The 19,123-nt window shown below is 49.5% G+C and overlaps 1 protein-coding gene across 10 annotated transcripts in view; it reads right to left on the reverse strand.

Moving 5' to 3' along the window:
• Positions 1 to 19,123, reverse strand: part of LOC139265769 (muscleblind-like protein 3) — a 212,672-nt gene that overhangs the window by 117,103 nt on the left and 76,446 nt on the right. Inside the window, exon 1 of one of the 10 annotated variants that reach the window (XM_070883156.1) lies at positions 12,261 to 12,469. The exons of the other annotated variants lie outside the window; for them this stretch is intronic. The gene's annotated coding sequence lies outside the window, so the exon portion shown is untranslated. Of the gene's footprint in view, positions 1 to 12,260; positions 12,470 to 19,123 lie in introns of those variants that run through there. 10 annotated transcript variants of the gene reach the window in all.

Consider the following 19,123-nt stretch of genomic DNA (forward strand, 5'->3'; position numbering starts at 1 on the left):
GGGAGGGAGAGAGAGAGGAGACTGGGTGGAGGGAGAGAGAGAGAGACTGGGGGGAGGGAGAGAGAGAGAGACTGGGGGGAGGGAGAGAGAGAGAGACTGGGGGGAGGGAGAGAGAGAGAGACTGGGGGGAGGGAGAGAGAGAGAGAGACTGGGGGAGGGAGAGAGAGAGAGAGACTGGGGGGAGGGAGAGAGAGAGAGACTGGGGGGAGGGAGAGAGAGAGAGACTGGGGGGAGGGAGAGAGAGAGAGAGAGACTGGGGGGAGGGAGAGAGAGAGAGAGACTGGGGGGAGGGAGAGAGAGAGAGAGAGACTGGGGGGAGGGAGAAGAGAGAGAGAGAGACTGGGGGGAGGGAGAGAGAGAGAGAGACTGGGGGGAGGGAGAGAGAGAGAGACTGGGGGGAGGGAGAGAGAGAGAGACTGGGGGGAGGGAGAGAGAGAGAGACTGGGGGAGGGAGAGAGAGAGAGACTGGGGGGAGGGAGAGAGAGAGAGACTGGGGGGAGGGAGGAGAGAGAGAGAGACTGGGGGGAGGGAGAGAGAGAGAGACTGGGGGGAGGGAGAGAGAGAGAGACTGGGGGGAGGGAGAGAGAGAGAGACTGGGGGGAGGGAGAGAGAGAGAGACTGGGGGGAGGGAGAGAGAGAGAGACTGGGGGGAGGGAGAGAGAGAGAGACTGGGGGGAGGGAGAGAGAGAGAGACTGGGGGGAGGGAGAGAGAGAGAGACTGGGGGGAGGGAGAGAGAGAGAGACTGGAGGGAGGGAGAGAGAGAGAGACTGGGGGGGAGGGAGAGAGAGAGAGACTGGGGGGAGGGAGAGAGAGAGAGACTGGGGGGAGGGAGAGAGAGAGAGACTGGGGGGAGGGAGAGAGAGAGAGAGACTGGGGGGAGGGGAGAGAGAGAGGGGGGAGGAGAGAGAGAACTGGGGGGAGGGAGAGAGAGAGAGAGACTGGGGGGAGGGAGAGAGAGAGAGAGACTGGGGGGAGGGAGAGAGAGAGAGAGACTGGGGGGAGGGAGAGAGAGAGAGAGACTGGGGGGAGGGAGAGAGAGAGAGAGACTGGGGGAGGGAGAGAGAGAGAGACTGGGGAGGGGGAGAGAGAGACTGGGGAGGGGGAGAGAGAGACTGGGGAGGGGGAGAGAGAGACTGGGGAGGGGGAGAGAGAGACTGGGGAGGGGGAGAGAGAGACTGGGGAGGGGAGAGAGAGACTGGGGAGGGGGAGAGAGAGACTGGGGAGGGGGAGAGAGAGACTGGGGAGGGGAGAGAGAGACTGGGGAGGGGGAGAGAGAGACTGGGGAGGGGGAGAGAGAGACTGGGGAGGGGGAGAGAGAGACTGGGGAGGGGGAGAGAGAGACTGGGGAGGGGGAGAGAGAGACTGGGGAGGGGGAGAGAGAGACTGGGGAGGGGGAGAGAGAGACTGGGGAGGGGGAGAGAGAGACTGGGGAGGGGGAGAGAGAGACTGGGGAGGGGGAGAGAGAGACTGGGGAGGGGGAGAGAGAGACTGGGGAGGGGGAGAGAGAGAGACTGGGGAGGGGGAGAGAGAGACTGGGGAGGGGGAGAGAGAGACTGGGGAGGGGGAGAGAGAGACTGGGGAGGGGGAGAGAGAGACTGGGGAGGGGGAGAGAGAGACTGGGGAGGGGGAGAGAGAGACTGGGGAGGGGGAGAGAGAGACTGGGGAGGGGGAGAGAGAGACTGGGGAGGGGGAGAGAGAGACTGGGGAGGGGGAGAGAGAGACTGGGGAGGGGGAGAGAGAGACTGGGGAGGGGGAGAGAGAGACTGGGGAGGGGGAGAGAGAGACTGGGGAGGGGGAGAGAGAGACTGGGGAGGGGGAGAGAGAGACTGGGGAGGGGGAGAGAGAGACTGGGGAGGGGGAGAGAGAGACTGGGGAGGGGGAGAGAGAGACTGGGGAGGGGGAGAGAGAGACTGGGGAGGGGGAGAGAGAGACTGGGGAGGGGGAGAGAGAGACTGGGGAGGGGGAGAGAGAGACTGGGGAGGGGGAGAGAGAGACTGGGGAGGGGGAGAGAGAGACTGGGGAGGGGGAGAGAGAGACTGGGGAGGGGGAGAGAGAGACTGGGGAGGGGGAGAGAGAGACTGGGGAGGGGGAGAGAGAGACTGGGGAGGGGGAGAGAGAGACTGGGGAGGGGGAGAGGGAGAGAGAGACTGGGGAGGGGGAGAGGGAGAGAGAGACTGGGGAGGGGGAGAGGGAGAGAGAGACTGGGGAGGGGAGGGGAGAGAGAGACTGGGGAGGGGGAGAGAGAGACTGGGGAGGGGGAGAGAGAGACTGGGGAGGGGGAGAGAGAGACTGGGGAGGGGGAGAGAGAGACTGGGGAGGGGGAGAGAGAGACTGGGGAGGGGGAGAGAGAGACTGGGGAGGGGGAGAGAGAGACTGGGGAGGGGGAGAGGGAGAGAGAGACTGGGGAGGGGGAGAGGGAGAGAGAGACTGGGGAGGGGGAGAGGGAGAGAGAGACTGGGGAGGGGGAGAGGGAGAGAGAGACTGGGGAGGGGGAGAGGGAGAGAGAGACTGGGGAGGGGGAGAGAGAGACTGGGGAGGGGGAGAGAGAGACTGGGAGGGGGAGAGAGAGACTGGGAGGGGGAGAGAGAGACTGGGGAGGGGGAGAGAGAGAGAGAGAGACTGGGGGAGAGAGGCTGGGGGAGAGAGGCTGGGGGAGAGAGGCTGGGGGAGGAAGAGAGCGAGACTGGGGAGCGAGAGGGAGAGAGATGGGAGGGGGAGAGAGGGGATCAGAGGGGATAGGGGGAACTCGGGGAAGATGGATCACGTTGTTCCAACCCCCCTTTACACCCACACCTGATTTCTCAGAAAGCTCAGTGTGTGTCACTAATGTACCCAATAAACCTGTTAGCAATCTGTGTCACAAACAAAGCCCTATCTATGGTGCGGCGGTGGGCAGGGGGAGGGCTTGGCAGTAAGGTCAGGAACGCTGGCTGGGATGGGGGTACTCTATCCTGTCTGGAGTCAACAGTTGGAATGGCTCGAATTACAATCTGCAAGGTCACTCCGAACTTGGGCTGGGCTTAATTCTCACCAGACTTCCCAAAACAAACAAGATTAAAGAAAACAACAAGAGCAGTTAAATCACATCACGTGATTGGCACTGACAGTATCACTTGTCTCAGTGTGTTCTTGACTGAGTGGTAAGATTGTGGGTTTAAGCTCCACTCCAGGATTTTGGTACATGATCTGGGCTGACACTTCAATGCAGGAGACTCGGAAATGCTGCATTGTCAGAGGTGCCAACTTTTGTTTAAGGCATAAAAGCTAAACTCCTGAATGTTCAAGTGAATATTAAAGATCCATAGTACCATATTTTTATGATCTGGGCGTCACTGACAAGGCCAGCATTTATTGCCCATCTCTAATTTCCCTTTAGAATGTGGAAGTGGGCCGCCTTCTTCAGCCACTGCAGGCTATGTGGTGAAAGTGCTCCTACAGTGCTGTTCAAGAGCGAGTTCCAGGATTTTGACCCAGCGACAATGAAGGACCGGCGATATATTTCCAAGTCACGATGATATGTGACTTGGAGGGGAAACATAGAAACATAGAAAATAGGTGCAGGAGTAGGCCATTCGGCCCTTCGAGCCTGCACCACCATTCAATAGGATCATGGTTGATCATGCAACTTCAGTACCCCATTCCTGCTTTCTCTCCATACCCCTTGATCCCTTTAGCCATAAGGCTCCCTTTTGAATATATCTAACGAACTGGCCTCAACAACTTTCTGTGGTAGACAATTCTGAGTGAAGACGTTTCTCCTCATCTCGGTCCTAAATGGCTTACCCCTTATCCTTAGACTGTGACCCCTGGTTCTGGACTTCCCCAACATCGGGAACATTCTTCCTGCATCTAACCTGTCCAATCCCGTCAGAATTCTATATGTTTCTATGAGATCCCCTCTCATTCTTCTAAATTCCAGTGAATATAAGCCTAGTCAATCCAATCTTTCTTCATATGTCAGTCCTGCCAACCCGGGAATCAGTCTGGTGAACCTTCGCTGCACTCCCTCAATAGTAAGAATATCCTTCCTCAGATTAGGAGACCAAAACTGTACACAATATTCAAAGTTTGGCCTGACCAAGGCCCTGTACAACTGCAGTAAGACCTCCCTGCTCCTACACTCAAATCCTCTCGCTATGAAGGCCAACATGCCATTTGCCTTCTTCACTGCCTGTTGTACCTGCATGCCAACTTTCAATGACTGATGTACCATGACACCCAGGTCTCATTCCCCTTTTCCTAATCTGTCACCATTCAGATAATATTCTGCCTTCCTGTTTTTGCCACCAAAGTGGATAACATAGAAACATAGAAAATAGGTGCAGGAGTAGGCCATTCGGCCCTTCTAGCCTGCACCGCCATTCAATGAGTTCATGGCTGAACATGCAACTTCAGTACCCCATTCCTGCTTTCTCACCATACCCCTTGATCCCTTTAGTAGTAAGGACTACATATAACTCTTTTTTGAATATATTTAGTGAATTGGCATCAACAACTTTCTGTGATAGAGAATTCCACAGGTTCACCACTCTCTGGGTGAAGAAGTTCCTCCGCATCTCAGTCCTAAATGGATTACCCCTTATCCTTAGACTGTGACCCCTGGTTCTGGACTTCCCCAACATTGGGAACATTCTTCCTGCATCTAACCTGTCAAAACCCATCAGAATTTTAAACGTTTCTATGAGATCCCCTCTCATTCTTCTGAACTCCAGTGAATACAAGCCCAGTTGATCCAGTCTTTCTTGATATATCAGTCCTGCCATCCCGGGAATCAGTCTGGTGAACCTTCGCTGCACTCCTTCAATAGCAAGAATGTCCTTTCTCAGGTTAGGAGACCAAAACTGTGCACAATACTCCAGGTGTGGCCTCACCAATGCCCTGTACAACTGTAGCAACACCTCCCTGCCGCTGTACTCAAATCCCCTCGCTATGAAGGCCAACATGCCATTTGCTTTCTTAACCGCCTGCTGTACCTGCATGCCAACCTTCAATGACTGATGTACCATGACACCCAGGTCTCGTTGCACCTCCCCTTTTCCTAATCTGTCACCATTCAGATAATAGTCTGTCTCTCTGTTTTTACCACCAAAGTGGATAACCTCACATTTATCCACATTATACTTCATCTGCCATGCATTTTGCCCACTCACCTAACCTATCCAAGTCGCTCTGCAGCCTCATAGCATCCTCCTCGCAGCTCACACTGCCACCTAACTTAGTGTCATCCGCAAATTTGGAGATACTACATTTAATCCCCTCGTCTAAATCATTAATGTACAGTGTAAACAGCTGGGGCCCCAGCACAGAACCTTGCGGTACCCCACAAGTCACCACCTGCCATTCTGAAAAGTACCCATTTATTCCTACTCTTTGCTTCCTGTCTGACAACCAGTTCTCAATCCATGTCAGCACACTACCCCCAATCCCATGTGCTTTAACTTTGCACATTAATCTTTTGTGTGGGACCTTGTCGAAAGCCTTCTGAAAGTCCAAATATACCACATCAACTGGTTCTCCCTTGTCCACTCTACTGGAAACATCATCAAAAAATTCTAGAAGATTTGTCAAGCATGATTTCCCTTTCACAAATCCATGTTGACTTGGACCTATCATGTCACCTCTTTCCAAATGCGCTGCTATGACATCCTTAATAATTGATTCCATCATCTTACCCACTACCGATGTCAGGCTTACCGGTCTATAATTCCCTGTTTTCTCTCTCCCTCCTTTTTTAAAACTTGGAGGTGGTGGTGTTCCCATGCAGCTTTGAGGGAGAGCAGAGAATGTCCTGGCCAAACTCAACCAACATCACCTCAGACAAAAAAAACTGCACATTGACATTTGTTGGATCTTGCTGTGTGTAAAATGGCTGTTGTTTTGCTCACACAACAACAGTGACTAATTCATTGAAAGTGAGGCACGTTGAAAGGCTGGATATAAAACTCGATCCGGGAAGATTTGATGAGGGACTGAAATTACTGTTGGGGATGTTAGCAAAATATGCCAGTTGTTTACTGATTGTCCACGGGATGACCTGGTAAAAGGCAGGAGAGGAACTTGGCACAATTATGTGGTGAGTTTGAATGATACCATCAGCAACAATCACTGCTGTAGGATAATCATTAAAGGAACTTTATTCCACTAATATGATACTATACGGTACGTCATTATAAAATGTGCAACATTACATCCAATTATAAAATATACTGTAGTATACATTACAAAATATACCACAGTATGCAAAATTATAAAATCTACTACAGTGTACATAACATTGCAAAACATACTGCAGTATACATCATTATAAAATATATTGCAGATACACCAAATACAAAATTGACTATGCTACATACCATTGTTAAATTCAACCACTGGGATTTTCACGATATTGCCACGATATACAAACTATCAAGAACAGAAATAGTGTTCGAGTATTTCACAGCCCAGACTATCAGAGAAAGTGGGGAATTTTAACATTGCGGAACCTGTGGGTTAAGATGCGGATGGGGGTTTAAAGACGTGGAAGAATGTGAGCGTGTTTGTAAACCGGCTCCAAGGCTCCAACTTTCAAGTTTAACTCGGGAGCGTTCAGCTCTTTGTGTGTAACCCCCTCGGGAAAGGCAGGTTAGAGATTAGAATATCTAAATTCGTGAATTGCAGCGATATTTGAACAGGCATTTAAATGTAACCGCGCATGCATGGGTCTCCCGGGCTTCCCGAAACTCGCCATTGAAACCAAGGCGCGAAGAGAAGGTCGATTCATGGAGATCATTGAATGTCAGGCACATTCGGTGCTCACAGCTGTTTCCGTACCTCCCACTGGGAAAGGCTTTGTTCAGAGAACTTGTGGAGAGAGGCTAATTTGTGCACTTTGGGGCTATTGAGACTCAAGATCAGGACGGGTGGCACCTTGGCTGTCTTAGGTTGGACCTCGGACAAGGAGCAAGATGACCATCAGCGGCAGCAGCTGGGTGCTGTTGATAAACCTGCAGGTGGGGGGAGCGATGGGGGTGGGGGGGGAGGGGGGAGGAGTAGAGGGGGCAGTAGGAGATGGGAGTGGCAGAGGGGGCAGCAGGACAGGGGGGAGCAGCAGAGAGGGGAGGAGCCAGGTGGCTATGTATGACCAGTGTATGTGAGTGATCACCGCCCTCAACCTTTTTGGCCTCTGGATCCTTCCAGGGCTGTGCCCGAGACATTCCAGGCATCTTCCAGGTGACCACTACAAATGCATAAGGCAGGCGACTGCTGGGTTGTTTGCCAGGTCAGCAATTATGTAACCTTTGCCCACGATGACATCAGTCAGAATGAGCGGACTCGCGGGTTTGCGTCTCTGGCTAGCTTCCCACAGGAGCGGGGCATCGTCACCTGTACACACGTGGCAATCCGTGCATCCCCCAGATCACCCAGGAGTATTCATGAACCGCACAGGCTTCGACTCTGAAAACGTGCAGCTTTGCAACCACAAGAAGAGGTTCGTGCAGGGCAGGACTGTGCCTGGGATCCGTCATATGCATTCACATTGCAACAGCCCAACATTCTGGAACTTTTGGTACTAGGAAGCAGAGTGAAGGGCTGGCTCATGGGGAGTCAAGAGAAGCCCCCTTCAAACATGGCTCACAGCACCCGTGAGGAACCCCATCAGTGAGGCGCAGGAGCGCTACGACGAGAGCCACATGACTACTAGCTGTGTCACCGAGCAAACCGTCCGAACACTGAAGCTTCAGGTGCTTGAATAGGACTGCAGGCGCCCGTCAGTACTCGCCAGCAAAAGTGTCCAGAATAATAGCGGTGTACTGCACCCTGGGGTACATTGCGCAGCAGAGAGGGTTGCAGGTGGAGGAGGACGAAGAGGCTCATCACTCATCATCGGATAAGGAGAACATAGAGGAGGAGGAGGAGGAAGATGGGGCAGCCATCGCCAAAACAGCCGCTTCCTGGGATGCCAGGGTTGCCCTAACATCGCAGGTGGCCAGCACCTAATGTAAACATGAAACCATGCACTCCGCTTCCACCACCAGGGCCACCTCTCCCCCCCCCACCCCCTCTCTCTCTCTGCCCCCCACCCATCCTGTGCACTAAACCTACAACTACTCATCCACCCATTGCACATGCACCCAATAGGCCCGATCATGCATTGACCTTGATCATGAAACAAGTGAAAGGGCGGGTTGGCACCAGGGTGCAACAATGGGCAAAACGTGGAAGTGGTGCAAATCAATACATTTTATGCGACCTTAAAAACAAGGAAACTTAGCAACTTAACATTTTGTCCAACACCCATGGGCATACCCTTGGTGAATTACAATATCTGGACCTTACACTTGCTACCACTTCTGCAGATCATCCTGTGTAACCTCAGTAGAGGTAGAGGCAGGTGACTCTGACAGCTGAGATGCTTTTGGCCTGAGCCCTCTGAGTTTTGTAGCTCCTGAGGACCCTGTCAAAGACCGCTCCACCTGCACCTGTTCAGGGCCAGACCCGGGCACTGGGAGACCAGGCAGCAAGTCGGGTACTGGTTGAGGGCAGGGGAGGGCAACGGCTGAGAAGTTGAGGGATTTTGGCGAAAGGGGAGTTCTCACTTCCATGTCCCCTTTCGCCATCATCTCTCTCCTGGGCCAGCGTCACATCACTCCTACCACACTGCTGCACGCCAGCTTGGTGGAGTTCAGTGACACATTGTAAGGCCACGGATATGGTATCTGTCATCCTGTTTAAGACAGCAGACATCTCTTGCATGGCCGTGGTCATGGCCTGCGTAGACTCATTTGAGCGCTGCGGAGTTGGCCACTCTCTCCATTGCATTCTCGCAATTACCCGCTCAACCAATCCACTTGCGATCGAGTTGGATTCTTCCATCCTGTCCGCTGTTGTGGAATGTGTGCAGGACATGTCTGTTACTACCTGGCTAAATCGCTACAGAAATACCACCAATGATGTCTTCTGAAAATCCCTTGGGAGGTCAGATGCACCAACGTTAGCGTCCTTGATCAGGCCAACATCCCCAGCATCGAAGCACTGACCACACTCGACCAGCTCCGTTGGGCAAGCCACATCGTTCATGCCTGACACAAGTCTCGCAAAGCAAGCGCTCTACTCGGAACTCCTACATGGCAAGTGAGTCCCAGTTGGGCAGAGGAAACGTTTCAAGGACACCCTCAAAGCCTCCTTGATAAAATGCAACATCCCCACCGACATCTGGGAGTCCCTGGCCAAAGACCGACCTAAGTGGAGGAAGTGCATCCGGGAGGGCGCTGAGCACTTCCGAGTCTCATCGCCGAGAGCATGCAGAAATCAAGCGCAGACAGCGAAAAGAACGTGCGGCAAACCAGTCACACTCACCCTTTCCTTCAACCACTGTCTGTCCCACCTGTGACAGAGACTGTATTTCCCGTTTTGGACTGTTCAGTCACCCGAGAACTCACTTTTAGAGTGGAAGCAAGTCTTCCTCGATTTCGAGGGACTGCCCATGATGATGAAATTACTGATGTACCTCTAGCTTTCTCCTTCTCAACGAGAGCCCCTGGGCTTCAGTATCTGTGGCCAGCTGAGCAGAGCCTGGAGAGGACTGGCCCCCCGACGTGGACTCCACAGCCCGCCCCACCACCAGTGTCTGCTCATGTTCACTGTGAGGTGTGAATCACCAGGTGAAAACCCAACTAACTGTGTAAGTGGACCCACCGAAGCGCAAGTATCTGAGCTGGTGCGTGGCTGTACGTGCTGTGATGGTGCACCCTCAGAAGGAATGAGGCCAGCCAGGAGTGCGTTGGAATTGTCAAGTCTCGAGGTAACAAAGGCATGGATGAGGGTTTCAGCAGCAGATGAGCTGAGGCAAGGGTAGAGACAGGCGACATTACGGAGGTGGAAATAGGCGGTCTTAGTTATGCTGCGGATATGTGGTCAAAAGCTCATTTCAGGGTCAAATATGACACCAAGGTTGCGAACAGTCTGGTTCAGCCTCAGACAGGGGTTGGGGAGAGGGATGGAGTCAGTGGCTAGGGACCGGAATTTGTGGCGGGGACTGAAGGCAATGACTTTGGTCTTCCCAATATTCAACTGGAGAAAATTTCTGCTCATCCAGAACAGGCTGTCGGACAAGCAGTCTGACCATTTAGAGACTGAGGCGGGGTCGAGAGAAGTGGTGGTGAGGTAGAGCTGGGTGTCATCAGCATACATGTGGAAACTGACACTGTGTTTTCAGATGATGTCGCCAAGGGGCAACATGTAGATGAGAAATAGGAGGGGGCCAAGGATAGATCCTTGGGGGACACCAGAGGTAACGATGCAGGAGTGGGAAGAGAAGCCGTTGCAGGTGATTTTCTGGCTACGATTAAATAGATAAGAATGGAACCAGGCGAGTGCAGTCCCACCCAGCTGGACGATGGTGGAGAGGCATTGGAGGAGGATAGAGTCGTCAACCGTGTCAGAGGCTGCAGACAAATCAAGACGGACGAGGAGGGATAGTTTGCCTTTGTCACAGTCACAAAGGATGTCATTTGTGACTTCGATGAAAGCCGTTTTGCCAAGACTTGGTGTGAAATGGAGTGTAGCTTAAGCCCCAGGCTGTAGCTGAATCAGCAAATGTACTCACTTGTCCTGACCTGGTTAAGTCATTAAATCGCTTGTTACAATGCATCCAACACTCCTGCTGTTCACCTCCTCAACTACCTCCAAACGTGCCTTCTTGGTGAGAGCAGCAGATTTCTCCCATTGCTGGGGAAAAGTAGAGCCCCCGCGCCCCCTGCTCCTCACTGCACCTAACCAGGTCAGGAAAGGTGAGTACAGAGGCACATTCACCTACATCCTGCCGTGCGCATCACCCCACCCCCTCACTCTGCCTTCTCAACCCTACTCCATCACATCACTCCTCGCACCCACTTACCTTGCAAGCTCACCCATCCTTCTCTGTCGAAGCACTTCCTCACACCCCCATCTATCCATCCACCACTGCCACTCACTTTCATCCTTATGCAACGTCATGCTCTCCCTGATGCTCACTCTCACCCAATGGTGAACTAGTCCCATTATGCCACTCACAGTTCTGTTCTTCCCCAAGTTGCAAGAGGAGAGCGTAAAACACTAGGGCGAGGGAAAGACCCGGAGGTGTCCTCCACAGATTGTGCAGTTGTTGAGGAGGTGCTAGAGATCAATGGCATCTCAGCCCCTTGGCCTTCGGAGAGGGGGAGATGGGGACCTCCTAGCTACCTGGTGACAGAATTACATGACACTCAGTCATGTTGACTTAATTTTAGCAGCGAGTGAAATATGATCACCTTCCCATACCTTTCCCCTCCGTCAAGGCCTCCATGCATGCAGCAGGTGTCCATGGACCTCGCGGATGACAAAAACTCGGAGGAACTGATTCCTTCTGAGGGTACACCACCATAGTACTCATGCTTACCATGCACCCCCAATTGGGGGGAAATCTGCTGGACAGCAGAACTACTTGTTGAATCTCATTTCCCTAGCCCAGAACCTTCATGTCTCATTATCAGCTTGTCTCAAATCAGCTAAGTGAGCAGAGACTGGGGATTCAACCCAGGATCGTCCGGCTATGTTTGACTCAATACTGCTCTGAAAAAGCACATCTCATTGCTGTGCTATCACAGATCGTCAGGTCGTCAGATTGAAATGCACTTAATATACAGCAAAAAATGCACACTCACACAGAGAGCTGCACTCGCACATACACACAAAAACACATGCACGCACACGCTCATACAGAGACACACACGCACAGACACGCTCAAACACACACTCACAAACACACGCACGCATACGCTTACACTCACACAGAGACGCACTCGCACATACACACGAACATGCGCACGCACGTGCACCAGTCACTCGCGCATGCCTGCACTCACACGCATGCATACTCACACACACACTCACACATTCACATGCAAGCACACTCACATACATGCACACTCACACTCACACACATGCACACTCGCACTATCGCACTCACACGTGCACACTCATGGACACTCACACATCCTTAATTAGAGGCCAGTTGTAGCTGCTTGTAACTCTCTAGCTCCAGGTGGAAGAACCCAATATGAAATGGATGATTTCCTTTTCCCTACTTTCAAACAACTATGGATGTATTTTATCGATACAGTAAACTCTCGTTTACCTGGATTGTTTGGGGATTTGGCAACTCGGGTAAACGAATTTTCTGATAGGGCGAGTTTACATAAATCACAAAAAAAATTAAAAGAAAAAACAATCATGTTTACCTTAGGACGGCATTACTTACCTCTGCAGCCGGTGTAGGTTGGACCGCCCGTATTTACAGGCGGTCACTGCGGGGCGTACGGGACTCAAAAGTGGACCGGTGTGGCAACCAGGGGCATTGCACAGCTGTTCCGGGTGGTACTGCTCAGCGCCGCGGCAAAACCGGCCTCGGAGACCCCTGCGGGGTGCTGGAGGCTGACCACCCACCCAGGAGACCTCACCGCCGTCATTGCCACACCTCCGGGACAGAAAATGGAAGGTGAAAGACCGCAAGGTCCGCCCCATGGCATGCTGGGTGGTAATCATGATTCAGTAAGAAGGTAAGCACAATGTATAGTTTGCACAGCTTAAAGCAAGTAACAATGTTCACTGCTGCTTATATTTGTTATATGGCCAATGATCCTCTCATTTTTGTTCAGTTACCGAATCACGCAAAATTTTAAATCCCGTTACGGCGGGTTTTCCGTTACTTTCGTATCCGGGTAAACGAGAGTTTACTGTATTTACAAATCTTTGTTAACTCGGCCCTGGCTAAGAGCTGGTGTAACTTACTCCAAAGACCACAATACTTTTGGTCATTCTCCGTAGCAGGGAAACAGGAGGAAATTAGAAGCAAATTCCTGCAGACCCATCCTTTGTCGTGTCAACTTATTTAGAATAACACGTGCCGACTGCATTGTGTTCCAGTGTCAGCTGTGGCTCAGTGAGTAGCACCCTCGCCTTGGAGTCAGAAGGTTGCGGGTTCGATCTCACTCCAGGGAGTAGAGCACATAACCCAGGATCACACTCCAATGCAGCGCTGAGGGAGTGCCGCACTGTCGGCAGCGCTGTCTCTCAGATAAGTTGTTAAACTGAGGCCCCGTCTGCTCTCTCAGGTGGATGTAAAAGATCCCATGGCACTATTCCGAAGAAGAGCAAGGGAGTTATCCCCGGTGTCCTGGCCAATATTTATCCCTCAACTGACATTACTAAAAAAAAAGATTATGTGCTCATTATCACATTGCTGTTTGTGGGAGCTTGCTGTGTGTAAAATCACTGCCTTGTTTCCTACATTACAACAGTGACTACATTTTAAAAGTACTATATTGGCTATAAAAGCACTTTGGAATGTCCCTCTGTCATCAGTTGGTCTGTTACTGATCATAATTCATCCACCTCCCATTGTTTGATTTCATTCTCTATCACCTTCAGCACACAATCTAGGCTGACATTGCAATGCAGTACCGGTGGAGTGCTACGTTCTCAAAGCTGTTGTCCTTTGACTGGCCCTATCTGCCTTCTCAGGTAGACAGAAAAAATCCCACACCACTATTCAAAGAAGAACAGCATCCCGGCCATCATTCCTCCCTCAACCAACACCATCCACAACAGATTAATTGGCCATCTGTCTCATAGCTCTTTGCGGGATCCTCCAGGATTATCAGCTGTGGCTCAGTGGGCAGCACACTCGCCCCTGAGTCAGAAGGTTGTGGGTTCCAGTCCCACTCCAGGGACTTGAGAACATAAGTCTAAGCTAAGTCAGTTCTGAGGGAGTGCTGCACTGTTGGAGGTGTTGTCTTTTGGATGAGATGTTAAACCGAGGCCTCGGGTGGACATAAAAGATCCCATGACACTATTTCAAAGAAGAGCAGGGGAATTATCCCTGGTATCCTGGCCAATATTTATCCCTAAATCAACATAATTAAAAAAACAGTTTATCTGGTCTTTATCACATTGCTGTTTGTGGGAGCTTGATGTGTGCAAGTTGGCTGCCGTGTTTCCTACATTACAACAGTGACTACACTCCAAAAGTACTTCATTGGCTGTGAAGTGCTTTGAGACGTCCGGTGGTCATGAAAGGCGCTATATAAATTCAAGTCTTTTTTCTTTATCCTGCTATGTGCAAGAGAAGCAATCCTGCTGCCCTTACCCTGTCCAGCCTATATGTGACTCCAGCCACACACCAAGGTGGTTGACTCTTAACTGCCCTCTGAAGTGGCCTAGCGAACCACTTGGTAATATCAATCTGCTTTAACAGTTCAAGAAGAAGGCCCATAATCATCTTCTCAGGGCAACTAGGGATGAGGAATAAATGCCGACATCCAAAGGATGAATAATTAAAACAATAATTGGCTGGTGACTTTGCCCCATAACAACAGCGCCTGCCATTTGTCCTGTAATTTGCGTGGAGTGATTTGAGATATTTCTCAGAGAGATACTAGGACGCTTTATAAACACAAGAGGTTCTTTTGCATGCAGCATACGGGGGAAATGAAGTAAGTGTGGTGCTGGGTCAGCACTTTGCTCTGCTTTAATGCAGGACTTTGCCTTAGCTTCTGTCAGATCTTAGATAAAACTCAACCACGATTGGAGCATACTGCTTTGGGGTTTTCTTTGGAGGGCACCATTCGATTTGCTTGGTTTGCTCCTGTCACCGGGAGGTCGATTTAACGACAAGTTCGGCGTCCTGTGAGACAACGTTATTGTGATCTAAGATCACGTAACAAGGTGGGCCACGAGAAGACTGTCATCATCCTCCGGTCACGGTCAATGCTGCCACCCTCTCCACAGGTAGAAGATTAAAGCATCCCCATCATGTGACTGTGGAGCTCCTAATCAGACCCTGGAGCACATCATTGAGCACTGCCCTCAGAGGGAATTCACAGGCAGCTTACAAGATATCCACGCTGTTACACCGGAAGCTTTGGCCTGGATATCCGACTTAGATATCGACATTTGATTTGCTTTGCTACTATCATACGGAAGAAGACGAAGAAGACTGCTGATTAGTGGTGATGGTTCTCAACTACCATTCACTCAAATCCCATCAATGGTAAGGTGTGAAATTGTATTCAATAAATCTGGTCATTCATGGACTGGCAAGTGTAATGTATACACCTGTGAGTATGCTCACAGGTTTGTAGAGCTGTTGAGTTCAACCTGACTACCTGCCTCTCTTCCGTGGTTACATCCGAGCCAGGGTGTCCCTGGAGATGGAGCACAGGTATCCACCGGTACGCTCGCGGCCTTCCGCGAGAGGTGGGCGCCAGAGGGACTGGAGTGCATCATCACCCCGGCAGCCAAATTTTAATTATATTTTTTAAATCTAAAGTTTAATTTGTTTAGTGACCCTTCCCCCCCCCCCTCCCCCTTTTAGCCAGGGGGCACTTGTATAACTTGTGTGTTGGTGCCCTCGGAAAAAAAAGAAAAAAAAAACAAGGGGGCATCTGAAAAGGCTTTGGAGTGTGCCCCCCCCTTTAATCAGGGGGCACTTGTTTAAAGTATTGCAACTAAAATAGTTGTAGAGCTGTTGAGTTGGGAGGAGCTTAGCCAGTCACGTGATGTTCACAAGACTCAATACAACCCCAGCTAGTTGGGTTCGGGGGATCCACAATGAGGAGGTGGTTGTGAACCTGGTGAATGAACTGGTAATGTGTAGTGTGATTGTTAAACCTTTGCTAATAAACCAACTAGTTCTTAACGATATTGGCTCTAATGAACAAAATGTTGAATCATTGTGGGTGGAGATTAGAGATAGTAAGGGGAAAAAGTCACTGGTGGGCGTTGTTTATAGGCTCCCAAATAATAATTTCACGATGGGGCGGGCAATAATCAATGGAATAATGGAGGCATGTGAAAAAGGAACTGCAGTAATCATGGGGGATTTTAACCTACATATCGATTGGTCAAATCAAATCGTACGGGGTAGCCTGGAGGAGGAATTCATAGAATGCATACGGGATTGTTTCTTAGAAAAGTATGTTACAGAACCTACAAGGGAGCAAGCTATCTTAGATCTGGTCCTGTGTAATGAGACAGGAATAATAAACGATCTCCTAGTAAAAGATCCTCTTGGAATGAGTGATCACAGTATGGTTGAATTTGTAATACAGATTGAGGGTGAGGAAGTAGTGTCTCAAACGAGCGTACTATGCTTAAACAAAGGGGACTACAGTGGGATGAGGGCAGAGTTGGCTAAAGTAAACTGGAAACACAGACTAAACGGTGGCACAATTGAGGAACAGTGGAGGACTTTTAAAGAGCTCTTTCATAGTGCTCAACAAAAATATATTCCAGTGAAAAAGAAGGGCGGTAAGAGAAGGGATAACCAGCCGTGGATATCCAAGGAAATAAAGGAGAGTATCAAATTAAAAACCAATGCGTATAAGGTGGCCAAGGTTAGTGGGAAACTAGAAGATTGGGAAAATTTTAAACGACAGCAAACAATGACTAAGAAAGCTATAAAGAAAGGAAAGATAGATTACGAAGGTAAACTTGCGCAAAACATAAAAACGGATAGTAAAAGCTTTTACAGATATATAAAATGGAAAATAGTGACTAAAGTAAATGTTGTTCCCTTAGAAGATGAGAAGGGGGATTTAATAATGGGAAATGTGGAAATGGCTGAGACCTTAAACAATTATTTTGCTTCGGTCTTCACAGTGGAAGACACAGAAACCATGCCAGAAATTGATGGTCACAGAAATGTGGGAAGGGAGGACCTTGAGACAATCACTATCACTAGGGAGGTAGTGCTGGACAGGCTAATGGGACTCAAGGTAGACAAGTCCCCTGGTTCTGATGAAATGCATTCGTTATAATCTACCAAAATTCTCTGGACTCTGGGGAGGTACCAGCGGATTGGAAAGCAGCTAATGTAACGCCTCTGTTTAAAAAAAGGGGGCAGACAAAAGGCAGGTAACTATAGACCGGTTAGTTTAACATCTGTAGTGGGGAAAACGCTTGAAACTATCATTAAGGAAGAAATAGCGGGGCATCTAGATGGGAATAGTGCAATCAAGCAGACGCAGTATGGATTCATGAAGGGGAAATCATGTTGAACTAATTTACTGGAATTCTTTGAGGATATAACGAGCATGGTGGATAGAGGTGTACCGATGGATGTGGTGTATTTAGATTTTCAAAAGGCATTCGATAAGGTGCCACACAAAAGGTTACTGCAGAAGATAAAGGTACGCGGGGTCAGTGGAAATGTATTAGCATGGATAGAGCATTGGCTGGCTAACAGAAAGCAGAGAGTCGGGATAAATGGGTCCTTTTCGGGTTGGAAATCGGTGGTTAGTGGTGTGCCACAGGGCTCGGTGCTGGGACCACAACTGTTTACAATATACATAGATGACCTGGAAGAGGGGACAGAGTGTAGTGTAACAAAATTTGCAGATGACACAAAGATTAGTGGGAAAGCGGGTGTTGTAGAGGATACAGAGAGGCTGCAAAGAGATTTAGATAGGTTAAGCGAATGGGCTAACGTTTGACAGATGGAATACAATGTCGGAAAGTGTGAGGTCATCCACCTTGGGGGGGAAAAAAAACAGTAAAAGGGAATATTATTTGAATGGGGAGAAATTACAACATACTGCGGTGCAGAGGGACCTGGGGGTCCTTGTGCATGAATCCCAAAAAGTTAGTTTGCAGGTGCAGCAGGTAATCAGGAAGGCGAATGGAATGTTGGCCTTCATTGCGAGAGGGATGGAGTACAAAAGCAGGGAGGTCCTGCTGCAACTGTACAGGGTATTGGTGAGGCCGCACCTGGAGTACTGCGTGCAGTTTTGGTCACCTTACTTAAGGAAGGATATACTAGCTTTGGAGGGGGTACAGAGAAGATTCACTAGGCTGATTTCGGAGATGAGGGGGTTACCTTATGATGATAGATTGAGTAGACTGGGTCTTTACTCGTTGGAGTTCAGAAGGATGAGGGGTGATCTTATAGGAACATTTAAAATAATGAAAGGGATAGACAAGATAGAGGCAGAGAGGTTGTTTCCACTGGTCGGGGAGGCTAGAACTAGAGGGCACAGCCTCAAAATACGGGGGAGCCAATTTAAAACCGAGTTGAGAAGGAATTTCTTCTCCCAGAGGGTTGTGAATCTGTGGAATTCTCTGCCCAAGGAAGCAGTTGTGGCTAGCTCATTGAGTGTATTCAAGTCACAGATAGATAGATTTTTGACCAATAAGGAATTTAAGGGTTACGGGGAGCGGGCAGGTCAGTGGAGCTGAGTCCACGGCCATGATCTTGTTGAATGGCGGAGCAGGCTCAAGGGGCTAGATGGCCTACTCCTGTTCCTAATTCTTATGTTCTTATGTTCTTAATAGCAATGTGTTGCAACAAATTCTTAAACAAAGAACCCACAAAGTGAATATATTACAGCATCAGAAAAAATGATGCTACTGGATTGTCATAAAAAAACTAACTGGTTTAATAATGTTCTTTAGAGTAAGGAATTTGCCACCCTGCTACCTGGTCTGGTCTACATGTGACTCCAGTCCCACGCTAAGTGGTTGAGTCTTAATGCCCTCAGGGTGACTAGGGATGGGCAATAAAACACGACCCTGCTAATGCCGCACACATCCCAAGAATAAATAAAATACGATAAATATTCCGCAGCATATAATTCAAAGTAGATACAATAACAGAGTGTTCAGAGGCCATTACTGTAAGGAACTCTAGCCATACTTGTTCACACAATACATCTACAAACATTTAATGGTAAATAACATTTTAAAAGTTATTCTTCAGGACAGACCACAAATATGAAAAGTCTGTCTGTGATTCATCATCTAAACTGACCTCAGGAAGGGATTAATATTAAATGGGCGTCAATATGGACCAACATTAAATTAGATATAATCTTGCTCCACTTTTTACTAGATTACCAGGCCAGTGAACCAATCCTGTTCGTACATGAAGATCACATGTGCTAATGTTTGGATTAAAACGAGGTAAATGTTGAGAAAGTCCCTCCTGACAAATAAACAAACTTCCATTTTCCAAACCTACTTGTATTTTTAGTCTAAATAATTGGATACATTTTGTAAATATTACAGACGGAGGAGTCATTGGTTCATGGGGCCTGGGCCAGTCATATTCTGTTATTTTTATTTCCT

The sequence above is a fragment of the Pristiophorus japonicus genome, chromosome 6 (genome assembly GCF_044704955.1).
Source record: "Pristiophorus japonicus isolate sPriJap1 chromosome 6, sPriJap1.hap1, whole genome shotgun sequence".
NCBI classification, from domain to species: Eukaryota; Metazoa; Chordata; class Chondrichthyes; family Pristiophoridae; genus Pristiophorus; species Pristiophorus japonicus.